The sequence below is a fragment of the Stenella coeruleoalba genome, assembly GCF_951394435.1.
Source record: "Stenella coeruleoalba genome assembly, chromosome: 17".
NCBI classification, from domain to species: domain Eukaryota; kingdom Metazoa; phylum Chordata; class Mammalia; order Artiodactyla; family Delphinidae; genus Stenella; species Stenella coeruleoalba.
Window position 1 is genome coordinate 58887451 of NC_137163.1, and position 25480 is coordinate 58912930.

General features: G+C 36.1%; 1 protein-coding gene across 2 annotated transcripts in view; it reads right to left on the reverse strand.

The window, feature by feature from the left end:
• Positions 1 to 25480, reverse strand: part of PKIA (cAMP-dependent protein kinase inhibitor alpha) — a 96658-nt gene that overhangs the window by 18633 nt on the left and 52545 nt on the right. The window contains exon 2 of one of the 2 annotated variants that reach the window (XM_079901269.1): positions 15444 to 15569. The exons of the other annotated variant lie outside the window; for it this stretch is intronic. The gene's annotated coding sequence lies outside the window, so the exon portion shown is untranslated. The remainder of the gene's footprint in view (positions 1 to 15443; positions 15570 to 25480) is intronic. 2 annotated transcript variants of the gene reach the window in all.

Sequence of the window (25480 nt, forward strand, 5' to 3'; positions counted from 1 at the left end):
CAATATAAAGAGGTGAACTGTAATTATTTCCTCTAATACACTTTTTCTTCTGTGTATTCTTAATTATGACAGAAGATTTTAAAAAAATAACAGCAACGAAAAGCACTCTAGAATTCCAAGTAATCTATCCTATTTTCAGTTTATGGAAGCTTACCTCTTCTTAAGTTTTTTATAAAATATATATGACTAAAGTAGCGAATTAATGCATGGAATGATTTGTTCTGTCCTTCTTTTGTTAAGGCTTTTTACATCATTTATTTAATATTTCAAAAGGTTTATAAATCATTTATTAGCTAATCTTTGCAGCATACTTGCTGACACAGTCAATTAGCTGAAGAAGTACTGCTGGTTGGCAACTGACAAGTAATATTACTTGCACATTACAGATGAAGAAACGAAAGCAGAGAGAGGTTAATCGACTTGACCATTTCTTACACAGTGAGTGGTAGTACTGATGTCAGAATGGGGACCTGGGGTTATTCACATCAAAACCACAAAATCATTAAGAGTCCAGAGCTGGTGCTGTTCTTTATTATATTATACTTTCTAAATCCTTTGTTTAATCTCCTTTTCTGGCTCTCTATGAGTCCAAGGAGGAAAGATACTTATAAAATCTATACCTTCTCATTAAACTAAGACTATTTTTTCTACATCCAATAAATATTTAGTTTTTGCAAGGACGTTAGAACATCGACACATTTCTTCTCAAAATAACTCATTATTAACTTTTCCATCTTTAAAAGCACGATGAAAGATCAAACCAATCTCAGTAATATTTTCTGGTCTGTTCTGGTCTGGTCTAAGTTGTAATAATGACCATAATAACATAACAGTTATTGTTTACTAATTATTTATCAATAATAACAAAAATATCAAGTATTTGCCAGATACAACACTAAGAAGTTTATGTGAATTGTATAGTTTAAATTCATCAACAAATTTATCAAAGAGGAATGTTCATTATCTCCATTTTAAAGATGGAATATTAAAGGTTTAGAAATATTGTCATGAAACTGATAGGTGATTTAACCACTTACAAAACCAGTTGCCATTTTCCAACATTCATTTTGGAACATACTATACTTAATTTTTTGTTGATGGTTTGCCATCCCTATTTTTTTTTTAATATGTAAGCAGTTCACATACTGTGGTGTTGAGACATTACTGTGTAGGGTGATATTTTATTGACATCCCTACAGAAGCTGGCTTTTTAATACTATCATCTGATATACATCATATTAATTGACACTGCAATTTCTTCCTTGATTTGTATATTTTTTTCTACAAACACTTTGCATTCCAACTTCCACGTATCTGATCTACTCAACCATGTGATGGTCTTCATCTTCAGACATCTTGCTGTCTGGGCTGTTCAACCCTGTGACAGTAACAACACACTCACTAGGGACTAGGAGTTTGAGAAGGACTTAGAAAATTGTTTGACACCTGAAAAACATGGCTCCAGAATATGAAAAAAAGATCTGCAAAACTGAGATAAAAACTTGTGTAATTAATATTTTCAGCTAATATTACTACAACAGCAATGTTACTCAGCTTTCATATAGTTATCTATAAATTATATTGGATATGTGACTTGGGCACATTTTAATGCATTTGATAACATTTAGGGTAAAGCTTCTAAAAGGGCAATTGCCTAGGACTAAGGAAGGTTTAAAAATGGCCTTGCACAGAATGAACTAGAAGTGACTTCAATGGGAGGCTGAGGCAGAGATGCTGGACCCGGAGAGTGACAGAGCAGGCGTACATTGGAGAGAGCTTTCCTATATAGGAGAGCCAAGAATCAGTTACTTATTGAGTGGGGAGCATGAAGGTAGGGGACCCTATAATGAGAATCCTAGGATTGCTTCTAGATTTCTAACTTGGATAAACGACAGGACGGTACTCTTTGGTGAATACTAAAGGAACAGCAACAGCAGCAAAAGTCTAAGAGTGGAACTGTAACATATCACAATGCCACCTTTAAAGTAAATTTGGCAGTCTTCTCCGTTTTGAATGAATGAAAATGCATTAATTAAAGACATACACATTCACACACCTGCTAATATCTGCTCTTCTGCAATCATGTGTTTTCTGTATAGTGTCTAAATATCTATTCCAGTTGAGGTAGTGCTTAAACACTTCAATATGCCTCTTTTCAGCCAAAAAGAAAAACTGTCTATGACTGTTTCAACATATTTTAAATATATGTATAATCGTTGCCAACTTATCTGCTTTGCAGATACTAGTTTCCTATACAATATTTAATATCTCCCTTTATTGAAAATGTCATTGCTCAGTATTATGGTTAATGTTTTTCATTGTTATTATATGTCTGAATGTTAGAATTATTGATTGATCTTTTTATTAATGGAATGATTTTCAGCACAATGTTAAATACTCTTCTTCTCTACCATTATTATATGTTATTTTAAAGATTTTCCATACAGTTACTTTAAATGGGATTTTCAGAGTTTTCAGACTTTTTGAAGTCAGTAGGATAGGCTCCAGTGAGTAGAAGAAATGCTGAAGAACAATATGAATTAAACAAATTTAAGTAGTTAAGAAAGCACTGATCTAGTCATTGAGAAATATATACTAATATTTACATAGTATGTATATATAAATCAATAGTTTCCAAATGAGATAATCTACTGAACAAAATATCTTAAAATGTGAATTAAAAGATGTTGTAAAATCTCTATATGATTAAAGTACAAAAAACATTTATAAGCTTGGAATATAAATAATAAGTGCATTTTTGCCTGGGAGACAAGTTGTTATCTGAGAAACCTCAAGACATTTTGTAGGTTATCGAAATCACTTTACTATCAATCTTGAGCATTTCTCCTATCAACTCTATAATTAGTATTGGAAATTAGCATTATGACTATTTCACTATCAGGAACATTAAAGAAACTATTTAAAGTGCTAAACGTTCATTTTAACAAATAAAAAACAATTCATCTGAAGAAGATGTTACAATGAACTGAGGAATTAAAAGATCTCCAAGTAGAGAAATTTCACTGACTGCAGTATAAACAACATGAGGGTAGAGAGTTTCTGTTTTTCCTGTTTGCCCTCCAAAGTTTGGAACAGTGTTATATGCACGGTACAGGGTAATAAGCAAATATTTAACAAATGAAAAGTACTGAATTCATTACCTTGTGGTACAAATTAAGATTTCTTTTGTACTGTAACTAGAAGATTTTAATTTCAGCATTATGAATTATTAATGTCTTTATCTGATTCCCAGTTCTGTGTCAACCAAACTTATTTGAGTGATAATTAGAGGACTTCATGTTTATCCTATCTTCTAGGATTTCACTTTTGCATATCTGTTAATTCATAATTTTGATATTTGTATAGCACAACCAAAGACTATAAAAACACATAGAGCAAGCACTTGCCAAAGAACTCTAAATAAAACAGGTCTCAGATATGAAATTAGAGCCATGCTTGGTTATACTTCTAAGTGCTTCATCTAAAGAGAGACCTGCAACACTGCTGCATGAATTAATCACCTAGGGTGACTTTTAAACCTACCAACAGCTGGCCCCTCTATCATATCTGATTTTATTCAATAGTCTAAATGATAATAACTAATAACTGTCCAGATTTCTTGGAGTTATAGATACGTGTTTTATTATTCTAAGTGTTGACCTGAGAAATTATTGAAAACAATAATTGTTCTAATTTACTTATTGAATTGCCCAGTTCTTACATGGCCTGACATGAAAGGTGATTTAAAAGATTGCATTTAAGTTTGGACATATAGCCTTCATCCTGCGGTTTCATCACAGACCTCTTATAGGATAAACACGTGCAACCATTTTGAGTTTCTGAATGGGAGTGCTCCTTAGAGTATTTTCCCCTTATAAATTTCTTACCAACTTACTCCAATTTGAATGCAGGTAGAACTTTATAAATTTCTCCAAGAACTTATTTTTATTTTTATGAATCTTACTGATTTTGTTTTAATACCGAGGACTTTATCAAATTCATAGACATTTGATAGAATAAAAAGCAAAAGCATAATTAGGAAAAATCCAAAAACCTCAAATAGAAAAAAGATGCTGTGTTGTTAGTTACAGAAATTAGCACAAATAGACTGAAAAACTGACCACCATTGTAAACTGAGCTTTTAACTATGGAAGTCTCCAGGAAAAGGAGGATTACCTGACTCAGGGGTCTTCTCTTTCTTTGCCTTCTTTTAACAATCTCGAAAATTAAAGAAAGGTTGAAATGACAATAAAAATAATTTATTTCCCAAACCATTTGAGAGTAGTTGCGAACACAATGCAATGTCTCCCCCAAATCCTCTAGTATTTCCTACAAACATATATCCAAATATAATCATGAAAATCAGGAAATTAACACTGACACATTACTACACTGCTACTAAGCCTCAGACCCCTTTCAAGTTTTGTCAATTATCCCACTCATGTCCTTCATAATAAAAGGATCAGCTCAGCATCACATGTTGCATTTAGTTGTCCTGTCTCTTTAATTTTTTTTTTTTTTTTTCTGCTGTACGCGGGCCTCTCACTGTTGTGGCCTCTCCCGTTGCGGAGCACAGGCCCCGGACGCGCAGGTTCAGCGGCCATGGCTCACGGGCCCAGCCGCTCCGCGGCATGTGGGATCTTCCCGGACCGGGGGCACGAACCCGCTTCCGCCTGCATCGGCAGGCGGACTCTCAACCACTGCGCCACCAGGGAAGCCCTCTTTAGTTTTTTAATCCGGAAAATTTTCTCAGGCTTCCCTTGAATTTCATGAACTAGAAAATTTTAAAGAATATGGATCAGTTATTTTGTAGGATTTAGCTGTTTGTATTTGTCTCATGATTATTCAGGATATGTGTAGTTGGCAGGAATAACACAGTGGTGAAGCTCTGTTCTTCTTACTGCTTCCTATCAAACAATTTTGGCAAACTTTTAACTTGTAACCTTACTGGAATATTATTTTACTCATTTGATTAAGGTGTATCACCCAGTCTTCTCCATTGTAAAGTTATTTTTTTCTCCTTCATTATTAATAATTTCTGTGGTAAGTCACTTTGTAATTATGTAAATATCCTGTTCCTCATCAAACATAATTTATTCAATTTAATTATTTAAATCAGTATGAACTCATAGACTCCTATTTTATTCAATTGACTATAATATGTTTCTACCATTATTTATTTTGAGGCTTAGATTGTTCAAGATTTGTCTAGTGGAAACCCCTTCAGTTTGGTTTCTATATCCTTTGATGTTTCCCAATTATTCTTTGATATCTCCCTTCTTTTTTTTTTTTTAACATCATTATTGGAGTATAATTGCTTTACAATGCTGTGTTAGTTTCTGCTTTATAACAAAGTGAATCAGCTATACATATACATACATCCCCATATCTCCTCCCTCTTGCGTCTCCCTCCCTCCCACCCTCCTTACTCCACCCCTCTAGGTGGTCACAAAGCACCGAGCTGATCTCCCTGTGCTATGTGGCTGCTTCCCACTAGCTATCGGTTTTATATTTGGTAGTGTATATATGTCCATGCCACTCTCTCACACCGTCCCAGCTTACCCTTCCCCCTCCTCGTGTCCTCAAGTCCATTCTCTACATCTGCGTCTTTATTCCTGTCTTGCCCCTAGGTTCTTCAGAACCATTTTTTTTTCTTTAGGTTCCATATATATGGTATTTGTTTTTCTCTTTGTGACTTATTTCACTCTGTATGACAGACTCTAGGTCCATCCACCTCACTACAAACAACCCAATTTCATTTCTTTTTATGGCTGATCCCTTACTTCTTGAAACAATAATATGTTCTAGGGTCATCTTATATTTTCCCTGTAGTAGCTCTAGAATCAGTCATTTCTCCAAAGAGCTTTAGTTCCTTCAGTTGGAGAGCTGTATTTAGAAACCAAGATCCGGACACTAGGTGTATTCATTGCTCTTGGGAAGTAGTGGTCCCAGGTACTCTCAATAGGCAGAGCTAGGGGATTTATGTACATATATACATACACACATATGAAAACACATATTCATAACCATTTACACATATTCATAAACATATATTCATAAACATATGCATACATATCATCTATGTTTATTTCTGTAATGTCTCTATATTGAAAATCATGTGTTCACATTAACATCCTCCATTCCCTTTCAACACCCTTTCATTCTAGTTTTTGCCCTTTTCATATTTTAACTCCCTCCACAGATATTAAAATAACACTGATTACCATATCCTTAATATCCTTACTTATCTGATCAATCTTCCTGTATTCAAGTAAATTCTTGTAGCTGCCACTTTCCCATCCCACACATTTTCTCCACCTGGCACGGGTTATGACTATCTGTACAGAGTGGTTGCCAAGGCCACTTCCTCATGTGGATGCCCTTTCACACGAATCAGACTTCAGCAGTCAACTCCAGGCTCCCTTATGCAGACATCCTCTCCCCTTTCTCAGACTCTGAGACCCAATGCCAAGTCATGTGGTTCCTTGAATGCCCACCTCCCCCATGCTGACAAAGGGTTATTTTACCTCACTTAATGGACCAATTTGTTCAAGAAGGGAAGGGATCACAACACTGTAAAGCAATTATACTCCAATAAAGATTTTTTTTTTTTAAACATCTTTATTGGAGTATAATTGCTTTACAATGGTATGTTAGTTTCAGCTTCACAACAAAATGAATCAGTTATATATACACATATGTTCCCATATCTCTTCCCGCTTGCGTCTCCCTCCCTCCCACCCTCCCTATCCCACCCCTCCAGGCGGTCACAAAGCACCGAGCTGATCTCCCTGTGCTATGCGGCTGCTTCCCACTAGCTATCTACCTTACGTTTAGTAGTGTATATATGTCCATGCCTCTTTATCGCTTTGTCACCGTTTACCCTTCCCCCTCCCCATAGCCTCAAGTCCATTCTCTAGTAAGTCTGTGTCTTTATTCCTGTTTCACCCCTAGGTTTTTCATGACATTTTTTTTTTCTTAAATTCCATATATATGTGTTAGCATACGGTATTTATCTTTCTCTTTCTGACTTACTTCACTCTGTATGACAGACTCTAGGTCTATCCACCTCATTACAAATAGCTCAATTTCATCTCTTTTTATGGCTGAGTAATATTCCATTGTATATATGTGCCACATCTTCTTTATCCATTCATCCGATGATGGACACTTAGGTTGTTTCCATCTCTGGGCTATTGTAAATAGAGCTGCAATGAACATTTTGGTACATGACTCTTTTTGAATTATGGTTTTCTCAGGGTATATGCCCAGTAGTGGGATTGCTGGGTCATATGGTAGTTCTATTTGTAGCTTTTTAAGGAACCTCCATACTGTTCTCCACAGTGGCTGTATCAATTTACATTCCCACCAACAGTGTAAGAGGGTTCCCTTTTCTCCACACCCTGTCCAGCATTTGTTGTTTCTAGATTTTTTGATGATGGCCATTCTGACTGGTGTGAGATGATATCTCATTGTCGTTTTGATTTGCATTTCTCTAATGATTAGTGATGTTGAGCATTCTTTCATGTGTTTGTTGGCACTCTGTATATCTTCTTTGGAGAAATGTCTATTTAGGTCTTCTGCCCATTTTTGGATTGGGTTGTTTGTTTTTTTGTTATTAAGCTGCATTTAAAAAAAAGAAGGGAAGGGACAAGGAAGGGGATGAAGAAAGGCAGGTGGACAGGGATGAACAGGTATCTTTTTTTTCTAAACAATATTTGAAGAGGTCCTTCATTTAGAAGTTACCAAGACATTATGAAGTATCAGCTGAAGAACTGAAACAACGACATATTTTTACACATCTATATCCCTACATCTATGACACACAATGTACACCTAATTTTACAGCAACCAAAATATAATTTAACAAAACTTATGATGCTTAGCCATACACTTTAATACTCAGCAACTTAAAAAAATATGCAGTGCCATTTGGCTGTTAACTATCAGTCCATTTATATGAATGGATTTGTAAAACTCCTAGCCAAGAGTGTTTGGGATAGCGTCTCTACTGGTCCTTACTGGATCCTCTTCTTCTTTTGTCACTCTTTTCAGTCATTTGTCGATTCTCGATTGTATCTCACTGGTGACTTGCATGACCATTGGTAATCATATCTGGGCAAATACCCCAGCATGGTGTCTCTCAAAGGGCTGACTGAAAACCATTTGCAACAGAATCAACTGAGGTACTTGATAAAATTCAGGTCCACAGGTCCTGTTCTGATTTCCTGCTCAGAAGCTCTTTAGAGAGTAATAAATATTTGGAAAATACCTTAGCTAATTCTCACACATTAACACTGAAACCCTGGTGTAGTTTGCATGTCTACAATGCCTCAAAGTTCACGGTTTAAAACACATAGGTCTCACCAACTGCAGTTCTTTTATTTTAGCTTCGTCAATTCACATTTGTTATTTAACCAACTTGGAAATTGCTAGATGTGTGAATAGCTGCCAAAGTAAAATGTATCTATCTTTTGCAAAAATGTCTTCTACCAAATGTCTCTACAAAATGAAATGTAAATACCTTCTAAGATCTTGCTCGGAGGAATCTTACAGATTTTTTAAATATTCCAGGTTTTAGGGAATAGCAAGTGCAAAGGCCCTGATGTTGGGAAAGCCACTGCAGAAAGAAAATCTGGATGTGTGTGTGAGAGAATAGTAGTAGTAAATGAGTTTGGAGAGTAGGGCAGAAGAAATATTGAATAAAGCATGTAGGACAGGTAAAAAGTTTACTTTTTATTCTAAAGTGATGGGAACGGGTTTTGCGAAATAATGTGATATGATTTATGGGTTTTTTTAGATTATTCTGGCTATTGTACTGTTTATAGACTATAAGGATTGGGGCAAGAGGGGAAGAAGCAAGGAGGTTGTGGAAGAGGCTGCCTATTGCATTAGATGAGGCAAGCAATGATGGCTTGGAGTAAGTAAAGATGGCAAGAGTAAGGTGAGAGGTAGGTGGATTCAGAATGTATTTTCAAGTTAGAGCTGGCAAGAATTTCTGATGGACTGGACATAGGAATTGTGGGAAAGAGAGAGTTTAAGGATGAATCTAACATTTTTGGCCTGAGCAACTGGATGAGTTATGGAGCCAGGAAAAACTGGAGTGCAATGGATGGATCAAAGCAAAATATTTAGTTTTATTTGCTAAGTTTGAAATGTCTATTATGCATAGATTGGAGATATTTAGTGGGAAATTGGAATTAGGAGTCTGGAGGTTAGGTGAGTGGTTAGGGCTAGAAGTATGAATTGGGAAGTCATAAGTCATCTTCCCATTAAAGTAACGGGACTAGATTAAAACTCATGAGTAGTTAAGGTAGATGGAGAGTGAAGGGGGCCAGGAATGAGCCTTAGGGCATTCTAACAGACGTTGAGGGATGGGAGGCATCACCAAGGGAGACTGCCAAGGAATGGTGAGTGAGGAGGGGAGAAATCTAGGAGAGGATGGTGTCCTGGTAGCCAGTGAAACAAAATATTCATTCTGGAAATTATGAAGTTCATTTTCCAAAGTTTCTTGAATTGATGAGAATTTGAAACTTGGTATTTTAAAAAGAGCTTTAGCAAACAGAAAAGAGAATAATTTTCTATCATGAGTAATTGATTGCAGTAGCATGGGGAATGGAAAAGTTGTGAAAAGGGAATCAAGAATTTATGTAAAAGACAATTTTAAACAAAAGTATTCATTTAAAAAACAAGTACAAAATATTTAGACATTATATTTTGCCTTTGTGTCAACAGCAGTACAGCATGCTGTAAGTGAGAGATGAAGGATTACAGTTTAATATCAATTCAGGGAAAAAGGTGAAATACTTGAATTGTTTGTAGATTTTTAATAGATTTCAAACCTTTATTGGTTTTGAACAATGTCATATTTCAAACACAATTTTCTAAATAACCACAACAATTTTAGTATCAGAATAAACCTTACATAACCTTATATAAACCTTATTTAAATGCACATATACTTCATTTTTATGGGTAAAATTAGGACTCTGGTCTTCTCATTACCAGTACTATTTCTTATTGCAACACACTGTTTAAATGTATAGATGATTGAAAAAAAGAGCATACCAGTGATCTCTTAAATGTTTTACAAAATATTAAGTAATTAAAATTAGGGGAAATAAAGCTCATGAGGATTAAATTACAGGAAGAGTTTATAAGAGGGCAAAGAAGTAGGAGATGTATTTTCACACGGATAAATATGAGATTTTAGGAGAAAATGACCAAAATTGCATTTATAAGGTCATGATACTAGCTAAATGAAATAAAGACAACCATCATGTGAATAACATATAATTTTGAAGGTGAATTTTGAATATGGAGACTGATACAGATTAACATCTGATTATAATAAAAATCAGATAGGCAGGGTAACAAGGTCTTCTTCATCAAATCACAGCTTATCAGGAATAAGGGAACCTCTTGATACTTTGGTATGTGCCATTTTAGAACAATGAACTTGCTACAAAGTGAACACTTGATGCAAGAAATAGTTTAGAAACATAAATGTGATTCAAGAAATTCATGGATGGTGAAAGCTATGTTGGATTATTTCAAAAAGTTAGGGATGACTAGGTTAAGTAACTTCTCTTTTTAATAACAGAATAACTGTCACAGGAAAGATCTCACTATGCCATTGATAAAGATAAAATCCCGGGATGCCATGGCTTCACAGTCTAATAGTCTAGAGCTACAATGTCCAGTATACTGTCCATTAGTCACAAGTGGCTATTAAATACTTGAAACGTGGGCAAGTTTGACTTAGGAACTGAAATTTTAATTTTATTGAATTTTATTGAATTTACATTTAAAAATTTAAAAACACATGTGACTAATGGCTATAGTTTTTGAAAGCACTAAGAACATTTCCATTATCATGGAAAGTTCTATTGACCAGAGCTGACCCATAACATTTTTATTGAATTTTACATTTATTCCTCTTTGCTAAGAAAATCCTCTCTCTTACTAAAAAATAATATCAGCAAGATGGCTAGATATAAGCTCAAGATGCAAAAATCTATTGGATTTCTATAATCCAGGAACAAAAAGAGAGTTTAAAAATTATTTAAAATGGAAAAAAAAAAACTACCTAGGAATAAATCTAAATAAAAATGTGCAAGACATTTATGGAGAAAATAAAACCTTATTGAAAGATATTAAAGAAGTCTTAAATAAATGGAGAGATACATCTTGTTTATGGATAGAAAAGACTCATCATAATGATGTAAATTTTCCCCAACTTAATTTATATAGTCAATACAATTACAATAAAAATACTTAATAGAGGTTTTACAGGATTGCCAATTCTGAAATTTATGTGAATGGTCAAGAACAGCTCAGACACACCTAAAAAATCCATTCATTCCAAAATGGTCCTGGAAAACTTAATTATTCATAAGAAAACAAAGAAATTGGATAATACAGACAAGTCGATTGTAAGTGCATTAATGGCTTGAAAATAAAACAAAGATACACTAGAACTTTCAGAAGAAAATATACTATATCTGGGTAGCATTAAACTAGGGAAGGACATTTTAAGTAGAACAAAAAGACACTAAGCGAAAAGGTAAATTTGATTTCATTAAAATTGAGAGCTGCTATTTATCACAAGACAACATTAAAAAAGTGAGAAGGCATGAAATAACTTATTTGTGTCATATATAGCTGACCAAGGATTATTTGCTTGTATTTAAAGAACAATAGAAATAAGTAAGAAAAAGATAAACAGTAGAAAAATGGACAAAAGATATTCTCTGGACTTTCACAGAATAGGAAACATAGGCAACTATTAAACAAATAAATGAAAGGATTCTCAACCTATCGGTAATTAGGGAAATACAAATTAAAATTGTTATGGACTGAATTGTGTTCCCTAAAATTCGTAGGTTGATGCCCCATCTCCCAATGTGGCTGTTTGGAGACAGGGACTTTGAAAACATAATTATGGTTAAATGAGGTCATAATGGTGGGGCCCTAACTGATATGACTGGTGTCCTTGTAAGAAGAGGAAGAGATACGAGGGATGTATACACACAGAGAAAAGGTCATGTGAGGACATAGCAAGAAAGCAGTGGTCATCTGCAAGTCAAGGAAAGAGGCCTCAGGAGGACCCCAAACTGCCAACATCTTGATCCTGGACTTCCAGCCTCCAGAACTGTGAGAAGATAAATCTCTTGTTTTTTAAGCTACTGAATCTGACGTATTTTGCTAGGACAACCTGAGCAGACTAATAACAAGGAACAAAAGACTAGACTGGCCATTCTAACTGGTGAAGCTATAGAGCAAAAGGACTGAAAATTGATTCCATAACTTTGGAAAACATTTTGACATTATTTTTTAAAGTTGACTATTTGAATTCCCTACAACTCAGCAATTCTACTCTCAGTATGTCTACTCTTTTACTTATGTTAAATCTTGCACATGTGTACCAGGAAACATGAAAATAAATGTTCATGGAAGTACTGTCCATAATAGGCCCAAAACAACCCAAATATCATTAATAGAATAATAAACACATTTTCTTGTATTTATACAATAAAATATTGTACAGTAGTACAAATGAATGAACACTAGTTAAAGCAGAGTGGATGAACCTTAGAAACATAATGTTGAGTAAAAAAAGCAAGAACAGAAGACTAAAGTATGATATCAATTTTATAAATCTCAATAATAAGCAAAATCAGATAAAAATTATGTGGATGTTGAACATAAAGCCAAGATCAGAGTGATTTCTTTGGTGAAAGCAAGAAGGTGGGAACAGGGTAGAGAACAGAGAGAAGACTCAGCAGTTTTGATTCTAGTTCTTAGTTTTGGTGGTGTGTTTGCAGTTTTTATTATTTCTCATAACTTACATACAATTAAATATATTCTTTTGTATATTATCTAATAATATTTAAAAAATCCATTATATACCAAAGATAACCCCTAGACATTAATTATAGAGAGTCCACTTTGAAACAACACACATAGTTACTCATAAATCTTCTGTAGTTGAAAGCTTTTAGCTATGAAATTCTTCCCCTTTCATATGAGGACTTTATGTTCCATAATGAAGGAAAATCGTTCCTACTTTGGGACAATTTGCCTTCTTTATTTAAGTGATACTAGTCCTTTGGCTGCCTAGAAATTTTAAAAACAACTGATAACTATGATCTACTGCCTGCAAGAGAATAAAGGAAAAGGAGCATAGGAGGCAATCTCATACATTATTGATAAACACATACAAAGACAATATTGGTACAAAGCTATTTCTCCATATAGCAACTCTGAATTTTAATAATAAATACATATATATATATCAAACATTAATAAAAGAATAAAATTATCCAATATGAGTACATTTGCTCCTGTTTTGCAATTAGTTCCAGGATTCTATTTTAGATTATTACTTCATATCTGCGAGAGTTGGGTGTGTGTTTGTGTGTTTGGTTTTGTGGAAGCTGCATTGTGCTAAATTTTACATTTCTTTCTTGAATTAAATGGCTTTTGTTATCCCTTGGGAATACTGAAGACAGCAACAGCAGATTACTACCTACCAGTGGAAAAATATAAATAGCAATTTTAGCTGCTAGTGATTCTGAAATTGCCCTTAACTTTGTCCTTATAAAAATGCTCCAAGAATTACATTTTGCAAATCCACAGATTTACTATTCATATTCAAGTCATTTACATGGACAAATAATGTAGCCTGCCTTTTCAGTAACACAGGATGTTATAGCCATCAAGCCATCAGCCACTGAAGCCACCCCCAAAGCTGCACCCTGAGGGGATTCAGGATGGAGAAAACAGGATACTGGCCCTAGATAATTAAAGTGCATATCAAGGGAATGATTTCCATGAGACCAGACTCTTGCATCTCACCATATATAGAAAAGTGCTAAATTTATTAACTTAAGATGTCTAGTTTCTTTAATTAACAGTAATCTTTTGATGTTCCAACTACCTGTTTTTTTTTTTTTTTGCAAGAACCCCTAAATACCCTGTGCCCTCCCTTACCTCTTCAGAACAGTCCCTCAAAGCTATCTGAGAGGTTGTCTCCTGACTTAAGTCCTCAGTATGTCCCCCACATAAAACATAATTCTCAACTTCTAGGTTGTGCATTGTTTTCAGTCAACATTTAATTGTATGGCTCATGTAGGTACTATGCCTAAATGTAATGGGATGAGCTGTAAATTATTAAAACTAGATAAATTCTGTCAGCTCTACCACTAGCTGAGATCCAGGCTTTCACCTCTGGATACTTCTGTCATAGACCTTGGAAGATATGGGGTCTGTGTTGGTCTTAAAATTATTCTTAGAATTCTGGGGACTCATTCATTCTTTCAACAAATTTTATTGCTTATATTCTATGTGTCAGTTACAGTGCTGGGTCTTGAAATACAGAAGTCAACACACGAAAATACAAGGATAAAACACATTTTCTACCATATTAATTTTTTTCATTCATTAATTCATCCCTAAGTCATTCAACACGCATCTTCTTATTGAATACTGATGAGGGGTCAAATGCTATGATAAACACTGAGTATATAACTGCAAATGAGATGGATAGGCCCTGATTTTGATGTCACTACTATCTTTTGTCCTGCCATATAATGGGACAGCTTCATTATTCCCTTTACCCTAAGTTTTTTTTTTTTTTTTTTTTTCGGTACGCGGGCCTCTCACTGTTGTGGCCTCTCCCATTGCTGAACACAGGCTCCGGACACGCAGGCTCAGCGGCCAAGGCTCACCGGCCCAGCTGCTCCGCGGCAGGTGGCATCTTCCTGGACTGGGGCATGAACACGTTTCCCCTGCATCGGCAAGCGGACTCTCAACCACTGCACCACCAGGGAAGCCCTACCCTAAGTTTTTAATCACAAATTACTAAAGAAAATAAAACTGTTAGTGGAGTTTCAACGTGCATAGGTAAATGAGAACACAGAACTCCCCTTTCGCATGCCCCATTCTCCTCCTTCTAACTCCCTATGTGAACTCACTTTGTGCCAAGACCAAGATGTGCCCCAATAAGAACCAAGCTGATTTCCTCACACTGACTGAGGCTATTGCTCACTTAGAAGACTTGATGCTTAATTTTGATGAGCAGCTAGAAGACCATGGAGACAACCTATAAAAATGATTTTTCTTGGGAGAAAATGCTAAAAAGGGTTAATGTGCTGTTCACATGTCTAACCTCCTGGGATTAAACCACAGGCACCAAGATCACCAAGTGTACTTGGCAACAATGAGCTAAAAATGAAAAAAAAAATAAGCATTATACTGTTATTGTAATCATTTTCCCCCAAGGCACTCTCTGATAAACACCACAACCTCTAAGGGAATTGAGAACAGCTTCCTTGTGCGGTAGGTTATATATGCATCTTTTTCCAAGCAGTTAAATCATATCCAGCTATCAACACACCTTACTTAAGGTGATTGTAATGTATGAGATTAAATGTTCCTACCTGATTGGAAACCTTCTTGTCATCAATTCATTGGCTATACTGGATTTTTTTCTTGGGGCAGACCTTCAGACTTCTACCAGAAATTGTTCCTTTGGGGAAACGAGGCCTTCCCAGAAACTCAGGAAACTGAAATGGAGACAGCAAGAGAGAAGGAAATTATTTGGACATATAGACCTCAATTGTTTGGTTTTAAGTAAACGTCCAAGCAAACATCTTCTAAATGGTATAATAACTTTAGGGAAGTTCACGGTTTATAAGTTTGTGTACTCATAAACTGAACGTATTATGATAAGAGTACAGGTTGCATTTTGTGTCTTCAACTCAAGCAAAAAAGGCCCAGTAATCCTTTGTTCATTAAGACACAAAGAGAGGGCAAAAAGGGCAAGTTTCTAAGTCTTTTTCTTTAAAATTTACTTCCTTTCTTCAGTCTTCATCAAGATCTTCAGGAAATTAACTTTACTAAAGTTAATTATTCATAAAATAAACATAGGAAGCTGCAGAAGACTATTTCACAGAGACCTGTAGTGTACAATATCCATTGCATACATGCACCATGAGCTTGTCTTTTCTAGCACTGGCATACACAAAACTCTGTGTGTGTGTGTGTGTGTGTGTGTGCACATGTGTGTCTTTTTTTGTGATGAGCCATAGGGAGAAAATAAACCTATTGGCTGCAATTCAGTGATGTAGAAAGATTTAAGGGTACAAGAAAAGGCTACATCAAGTGAAGCAATAAAGTCATGAGGTGGTGGTTCCATAATAATAACAATAGCAGTCTTCTGTAACCAAGGGAGCAGGCTCCTCAAATTATAGTCACACCTGTTAGACCATCTGCCCATAAATTTCAGACTATCATGAATGGAAAACAAATGGCACTGTCTCTCCTTCCCTTTATCCATTGGCCATTCTCACATAAACTCTTTTTCTCTTCAAGGTCATGCTCTTTCCTATCTGTTTAAAAATATTAGGATTTAGGAGGAGTGATACGTAATGTGCCGTGCCTTGGTACTTGTACCAGTGACGGCTCTGTAAGGAACACTGGGTTGTTAGGAGGCTATCAATTGAATTCCCCTAGAAGCAGAACCTGAGGGAATAATTTGAATGCAAACTGTTCATCTGGGAGGTGCTTCCAGAAAACTCAGAAGTGGAGTAGGAATTGAGAATGGAGGCATGGAAGGAAGCCAACTGAGGTGCATTACTAAATAAATTACTCCTGCAGGGAACTGCTGCCAGTACTTCAGGGGAGTTCTGTGAAACTCTATAGAGCATGTCTCAGAGTTATCCCAAGAATCGGTGAGAAACTTGAAGTACTTATCTTCCAGTCCCCTCCATCCTTGGTTGAAAGCTACACCCAGATACATTAACTCCTGTACACTTCTGGCCTGCCCTAAGGTGGATAATTGCAGGTGGTAGCATGATTCTATCAGCATATACTGGAATGATGAGTGCTGGGGAGATATGAGTGGAGCCTTGAAACCATCTAATACAGTCAGGGCAGGAGATATTAATTATTGGCTTGCAAGTCCAAATGGATAACCTTAAATTCCTGGGTTAATGGTTTTACTTTGAGGTTTTTAAGCATGATGTATGAGTAAAAATTTCCTCTATTAAATCAAGTTTAAGATCCTAAGCCCCTAATCTTCTGGAAAACCGTGGGTATCTTTTAACAGATTTTTGAAAAGTAACATGATTAAGATTTCAAATTAACCATTCATTCATTCACTCATTCAACAAACATTTATTGAACACCTAAAGTATGCCATGGGTTAAACTAAGCACCAGTGTTACTGTTACTAAAATCATTATCGTGCCACCTAGAATTCAATGTATTGTGACAATCAAATAAGAAAATCCATAGTTACCGTAAAAATTATTACAGAGTGCTATAGGAAGACACGGTAAGACCTTAATTCATGCTGTGGACAGCAGTATATGGGGGATATCAGTAGGGTTTCTTGTAGAAGGCAATTGAAATGGATATGTAACATGATGGAGGGGTGAATTTTTGAGGAAAAGAGAAGATACATTCATGGTTGCCGGAAAATGAATGGTTAAGGATCAGTCCAGAAAGGAGCTCCATTCATAATCAGTATAAGAAATGCTCACTTAGGCTTCCCTGGTGGCGCAGTGGTTGAGAGTCCACCTGCCGATGCAGGGGACACGGGTTCCTGCCCTGGTCTGGGAAGATCCAACATGCCGCGGAGCGGCTGGGCCCGTGAGCCATGGCCGCTGAGCCTGCGCGTCCGGAGCCTGTGCTCCGCAACGGGAGAGGACACAACAGTGAGAGGCCCGCGTACCGCAAAAAAAAAAAAAAAAAAAAAATGTTCACTGGAGTGTAAGAAAAGAAGACAACGGAGAGGGTGGTAGAAGCCATATCATGAATGGTCCATGTATGTATAGTAAGTGCTATGGTCTAGTCTTTGTGTTCCCCTCCAAATTCATACGTTGAAATCTTAATTTCCGTAGCTGATGGTATTAGTAGGTGGGGCCTTTGGGAAGTGATTATGGTATTAGTGCTCTTATAAAAGAGACCCCACAGAGCTCCCTAACCTCTTCTGCCATGTGAGGATACAATGAGAAGTCTGTGACTCAGAAGAGGGCCCTCATCTGACCATACTGGCACCCTATTCTTGAACTTGCAGCCTCTGGAACCGTGAGAAAAAGAACAAAAATTCCTGTTGTTTATGAGCCACCCAACCTGCAGGATAATCTTACAGCAGCCCAAAAGGACAAAGAGAGTTTGGATGTGAGATTTTACTCCAAGAAAGATGGGAATCCATTGAAGGATTTTAACTGGTAACTTAGAAGAGAGAAAAGTTTCATAACACATCAGGTATTTTTATAAGAAAAAATTGTTTCATCTTCAGAAAGATCACTCTGGAAATACTGTGACTAGATTTCTGGAGAAGCGTGATGGCAGTCCTGGATATAGAAAGATGAGTTAGTAGTCCATTAATATAAGTCAAACAAGAAAGTGGATATAAAAAGTGTGAATTTGTGGCTGAGAGTTCTTTTCTTTAAGTACTTGAAAAATGTTATGTCAATGCTTCTGACTCCATAGTTTTAGACAAGAAATATGCTGTCATTGGAATTGGTGTTTCTCAATAAGTGATGCATTGTTTCTGCCTGTCCACTTTCGAGATTTTTTTTTGTCTCTACTTTTCAGAAGTTTAATTATGACATGTCTTGGCAAGGATTATCTTTCTGTTTTTCCTCTTTGGGTTTGTTCAGAATCTTGAATTTGTGTTTATGTCTTCTAAAAAATTGGGAACTTTTTAGTCATTATTTCTTTGAATACTTTGTCAGTCCTACGTGCTCTCTTTTTTCATTCTGGAACTTTGATGATATGAATGTTAGTGCTTTTGTTACTGTTTACAGGTTCTTGAGATCCTGTTCTTTCTCCCATCTCTTCCCCTCAGTCTATTTTTCTCTGTACATTTGGTACGTTGTATTGATCTCTTCTAAATTCATGATTCTATGCTTTGTAATCTCCACTCTAATCTTGAGCAAAGTTTTTTGATTGTTGTATTTTTCAGTTCTACTGTTCTCATTTGTTTTTATTCTTATAACTTCTAGTTCTTTGTTTACATTTTCTATTTTTTCCCATTTCTGTCAAGGAACACATAATTGCTAATTGAAGCATTTATGTGACAGCTTATTTAAAATCCTTGTCTGATAATTTCAATAGATGTTTTATCTCAGTGTTGGTGTATGTTTATTGTCTTTTCTCATTTATTTTGTGATTTCCTGGTTCTTTGTGTCATGAGTATTTTTCAATTGTATTCTAAACATTGTGAGTTATTATATGACTCTGTATCCCATTTAATTGTATTATTACTTTTTAGAAGGAAGTCATCCTATTTGAGGTGTAGTATGAGGACTGGGGGGTTACATACAGATTTCCATTGGGCCCTACTGACAATACCCCAGCAAAAGTGGGCACTTACATTGTCTCACTGCAGACAGATCAAGTAGAAGTTCAGCTATCCTATTGGCCCTTCTGACACCTTCCCCCCAAAAGTGGGAACATTAATATCATTGTGTTGCCTTTTAGTAGGAGTGGAAGTTCATCTCCCCAGTAGATTTCTTGACACCAGGGGAGGGGAGAAGTGAAGTGTTTGCTGTCCTTCCTCCCACTTCATTCCTTCTTGTTGATGCTGGGTGTGGGTAGAGGGTCAGCTACCTGCTGGCCCCACTGACACCAGGGTAAGAGGAAGAGAACTGCCAACTAGCCCTGCTTGTGCCATCTCATTCTGTCTTACTGCCTCAGGACGGTTATGGGGATTCAGCACCCCATTGGGTCTCACTGACACCATGTGTTGGGGGTTAATGGGTGCCTACTCCCTCCAACCTGTAACATCCTATTCTTATTGATGTCAGGGAGAGACGGAGGCTAAGTCCCACCATTGGACCCCGCGACTGTGTGAGGGCAGCCCAGTGTTAACTAGCCTATCAGGCACCACCTTTTAAAGTCTCTTTGCTAATGGAAAGGGGTGGAGGCTCAGCTCACCACAGGGCCACACTGAAACAACCCTGGTGGGTAATCAGAGCGCTGCCTCTTCTGGAGGGTAGGAGTGGGGTAGTGTGGAAGATCAAATCCTAGCTTGGCCCAACTGAAACCACAGGACATAGGGGATGGGTGCAATATTCCACTGGCACTTGGCTCGAGTAGAGTGTATATTATTGCCCAAATGGTTTTCTGTCTTTAGCATCCCCTTTCCTCATACTTTGGCTAGGGGGAACAGGGTTTTTTTTTGACGCTTTTTTGTCTGTTGTTCTGTTGGTGGTTATTGATTGGGGGTTCCTGTAATACCCTCTCCAGGATGTATGGGAAGCAACAGGAAACACAGGGGACTCATCACCATGTTATTCCTCAAGTCCCAAAGTCCCTAGTTAAGTCTGCCTTCTCATTTCCACCTTTCAGTGTCTTCCTATGTTTGTTTGTTGTTATGTTCAGGGTTTTAGTTTTAAGTGGGGGAACCTGGGAGAAATGGGCTACTTCATCTTCTTGGAAGCAGAAGTCTGGAGGCCTATTGATGTTACAAAGTACTGCTGACTGTAAATTAAAATTTGATGATATACACCTTGCCCTTTAAGAATTATTCTGCTAGATGATGTGGCTTCCCAAAGTTGCTACAATTTGATTTTCACACTTCTAAAAGTCAAGTGTTTTGCTGGAGTTGAAATTTAAAGATAAGCAAGAGATGAGGCTAAGATGATCTATGTGGTAACAGATTAAAGTTGGAAACATCAACATACATTCATGTTTAGCTTAATATTGCTTCATATTACCTTAATACACATGTTATATAGAGAGATACTTATAGATATGTGCATATACATGGGTAATGTACACACATATTATCTCTTTGCTCTGTCAGCTGAGAAGATCTAGAAGCAATGACATCCGGGCAGCAATTAGCACACCCCACACCCAGATCCTGCTGTCTAATACTGTTCTCCACTGAAAAGACCTAGTTATCCTTGAAGAAATAGCTGATTCTAGGACTGGGGCAGTAAATATACAAGATTTATATACAAGACCATCTTATAGTGTCAGAAAGTTAGGAAGTTCCAAAAAAATATATAGGATGGGGATACCTCAGAGTGGCACACGAGCCACTGAACTGAAAAGAGTTCACAAGGGTCAGGACTAGAGCAATTTGAGGAACAAAGCAACTAACGTAGAATTAGATTATAACCCAAAGTATAAAATAAAAATCCATGAGTTCTTCTGATATAAATAAATAATTGGATACATAAGTAAATGCAGGAGAATAGACAGATCTCCAGTGCAAAAGAATTCCAAATAGTTTATGTAGTACTCCATCTTAAGCATAACTCCCTATTCCTTAGCTGTGGGCTGAGCATATTGACTTGCTTCCAAAAAGTACAATATGGAAAAGGGAAAACAGTAACTTTGCAATGGAGAAACCTGAAAAACACTACCTCAGCCTGGTGATCAAGGTCGACCTCAGCATTTATAATGCATATTGATACTTTGTACACTTGATGTGATCTGATAAAATAACCCTTCTACTCTGTGGTCTTCCTCCCCAAAACACATAATCCCAATATTATCATGAAAAATGCATCAAACAAGTTCTAGTAGTGGGCATCCTACAAAAACCTAACTACTCAAAATTGTCAAGGTCATCCAAGGAAAATCTGAGGAGCTATCAAACCCAAGAGGAGCCTAAGGAAACATGGCAACTAAATGTAATGTGATGTTTTGGATGAAATCCTGGAATAGAAAAAGGACATTAGGTAAGAACTAAGGAACTGGACTAAGGTATGGACTATAGTAAATGATAATGTATCAATATTTGTTCATTGAATGTAACAATGTAACATACTAATATAAGTTGATCATCATAGAGGAAAATGGGTATAGTGTATATGGAAACACTTTATACTATCTTCTCAATTTTTCTGTAAAATTAAAACAGTTCTAAAAAATAAAGTCTATAAAAACGTTGTGTTTTCTTGTTTTATGATCATGTGCCTGTATTTCCTAATAAATATGTAAATTTGCTTTACCTTCCTTGATACTGACATTAAAGAAAATACTAAGTAACTCTGAAAGAATTTGTAACTCCAATTTAACAAGCAATAATTCTTGGTGTAACTTTTTGGAAGAACCCACGGAATAAATCAAAGGAAATCATCTTTAAAGGCTGAATTTCTTTTCAGTGTTTAATCTTTTATATGATTAATGCATACCACAAGCATGGTTCTGTTTCAAAGGGCAGAAAACATTGATTGTAGGCCATGTCTAAAGTACAGTGAAATATTAATGCATGATGCTGTAACAACTTTAATGTATTTTATGTTTTCAAAATGATGAATTGTTATTTCAGTCAATAAAGTATTCACTTTTATACATTTCCTACCCACCTTTTCCCAAAACACCCACAAGGAAATGATACTATCATCTGATATTAGGTTCATCAATTTAAATTGGAGTTTTTGGTAGCTGTGGTTGCCAATGGTACTGGAATGTGTGATACTTTTACAAATCCTCTCCATGGCAAAATCTGATCTTCACAAGGTAAATCACAGTAGGTGCCTAAAGCCAAATGACATGTAGCTTTGTAGCTAGATTACCAAGCATTTTACTTAGAGGCACAAGAGAATGTAGAAGAGGCCACTTCTCTTTCTGTCTTTTTCTGCTCAAAGGTCACTCACCATCTTACTTTTTATCAGCCATCTCAGAAGTTTTCCATAAATTTAGACTATATAATGTCACTTAATGTGAATGTAACTCAACATTCTGTTTTAGTACAGCTAATCTCACATTATTTTATTGGTGCTAAATATGTAAATCATCAGCAAATTTTTGTACTTAACTTTTTTTTTTGATGTGGACCACTTTTTAAAGTCTTTATTGAATTTGTTACAATACTGCTTCTGTTTTATGTTTTGATTTTTTTGGCTGCGAGGCATGTGGGACCACGGCTCCCCGACTAGGGACTGAACTCACACCCCCTGCATTGGAAGGCGAAGTCTTAACCACTGGACCGCCAGGGAAGTCCCTGTACTTAATTTTTTTTTTTTTTTTTTTTTTTTTTTTTTGCGGTACGCGGGCCTCTCACTGTTGTGACCTCTGCCGTTGCGGAGCACAGGTTCCGGACGCGCAGGCTCAGCGGCCATGGCTCACGGGCCCAGCCGCTCCGCGGCATGTGGGATCTTCCCGGACCGGGGCACGAACCTGTGTCCCCTGCATCGGCAGGCGGACTCTCAACCACTGTGCCACCAGGGAAGCCCATCCTGTACTTAACTTTTAAAAATAATTAAAATAAGCTATTCAACACATTTTTCCTTAAAAATAAAAAGCAATTCTTCTTAGGCTGGCCCTGGGCACATATGTGACTTTGCCATTTTTTCCATGGACTATTTTCTTATCTGTTCTACTGTGTCACATTTGTTCTACCTTCTCAAAAAGAAGCATTTAAAAATTCATCTACGCATTCATGCATTCATACATTTATTAAATAAATCTATTGAACACCTACATACGGCACAGAGAAAAAGGTAGAAAACTAATCTGGTTGCACAGAAAGTAATGAACTCAGTTAAAATTTTTGGTGAAAACAGGTGTTACTCAATCTACTGGAAATTACATTTCATTATGGAGACTCACAGACTCAAGGAAAACCAAGACCTAAATAATAATAAAGTAATAAAAGCACTAGCCATTTACTGAGTGCCTGCTTGTACCTGACTCTGAAACTCTAAAATCATTACGGATGTTTCGAGGATTGTCTGATATAATTGTAATCTCCATTTTACAGATGAAAATAACAAGGTTCAGAGACATTAGATTACTTGCCGTGAAGTGGCCCAGAAACTACAGAACTGGAAATTGAACCTTAGACTTCATAATGCCAAAGTCTGTGCTTTCAATCACAATGTGTGTGTGTGTGTGTGTGTGTGTGTGTGTGTGTGTGTGTGTGAGAGAGAGAGAGAGAGAGAGAGAGAGACAGAGAGAGAGAGAGAGAGAGAGAGAAAGAAAGAGAGAATGTGTTTAATAGAGAACTTCTGAGAAATGGCAAGAAAACTGCCAGGTATCCATAAAACAATAATTTAGGAGCTTTTTACTATACAAGTAATTGTTAATCATATGGCTGAACTAAGGATCTCTCACTTTTGAACTAAGAAATCAAAAGCTTCCAGAAGTTGAGTCTAAATTTTACACTTACATAAGATACTTCATACAGAATGCTAAAGTATAATAACTAAAGAGCTCTGAAAATACTGGAAGCATTCATATTAGTATGATTTCATAATGTGGAAAATAGAGGATTTAAGAAATTGGAAGATGCAGCTGCAGACTCATTTGTTATCATTTCTGTGAAGGGCAAGATAAATGAATAAAATGAGAAAAATGAAAAAAGAATGGTTAGCAATTTTAGGTAGTTTGCTTAATCTCCATACTAGGGAAGACTAAGCAAAAAAATAAAATTCTCGAAATTTTATTTTGAAAGCACCTACAAGTGTATATGGTCTTTTTATACCAAATAACTTGGAATTATGAACTGTCAAATAAGTCTAATCTTCTCTGATGATAAAATTGCTGACTTTATTTGAAACTATGAAATGAAAAATGAGGTAATAATAAGAAATTCTCAAGAAAAGGAGTAGAAAAAACAAAATTTAAGAGTTATGTTAAAAAATATTTTGAAACAAACGTAAAATCCCCATTACTGGTACAGAGCTTTTAAAACTTTATTTTGGTTTTAAGTTTTAATAAATATTTATATGTTTACATAATTACTGTCATAAGGAAGACACAGTTTTAGGTCAGCTTTCTTCATTCTTTCTTTATTAAGCATTATTCTATTTTGCTCCATCATCTTGTAATTATAATATAGTAACTGTGTAATTTTCTACTAAGTGGATATAATTTCCTAAACTGTTTTCCTATTGTTAACAATTAAAGGTGTTTCCAAATTTTTGTTATTACAAATGACATGACAATGAGCATCTTTATATAATAATTTTCTGGATTATAAATTCTTTATTGGCATAAGCTTCCAGAAGTAGAATTAATGTGTAAAAAGATATTAACATTTTTATCTTGCTAGACATTGCCGAATTACTTGTCAAAAGATGGAACCAAATTATATTGCAAAAATCTTTGCCAACAGAAGACATTATATATAATTTTTGATTTTGCTAAATTAATAAGTTGGAAACCTATATTCCATTTCTTTGAATTCTTTGATGACAGAGTGCTGCTGGAGGCTGGGAGGGCAGCCATGTCCGTGAAGGCTCCCCAGAGTTGGAGCGGGGAAGTGGAAAAAGGTAAAAAAAATACTAATTGTATTTTCCCTCGATTGTTATCTCTCACTCTTTTCTGCCTCTGTGTAACTTATACCCAGGTAGCTGGAGAAAAATCATGTGGCAGGGCAAATTGGTATTCCAATAAATTAATAATCACCAACTTCAAATGGATTTTCAAGACTGGAAATATTGCTCTGACTTACAGTAAGTTCTTTCTAATTCTCCTTAAGGACTATTTTCTTAGAAGCTTT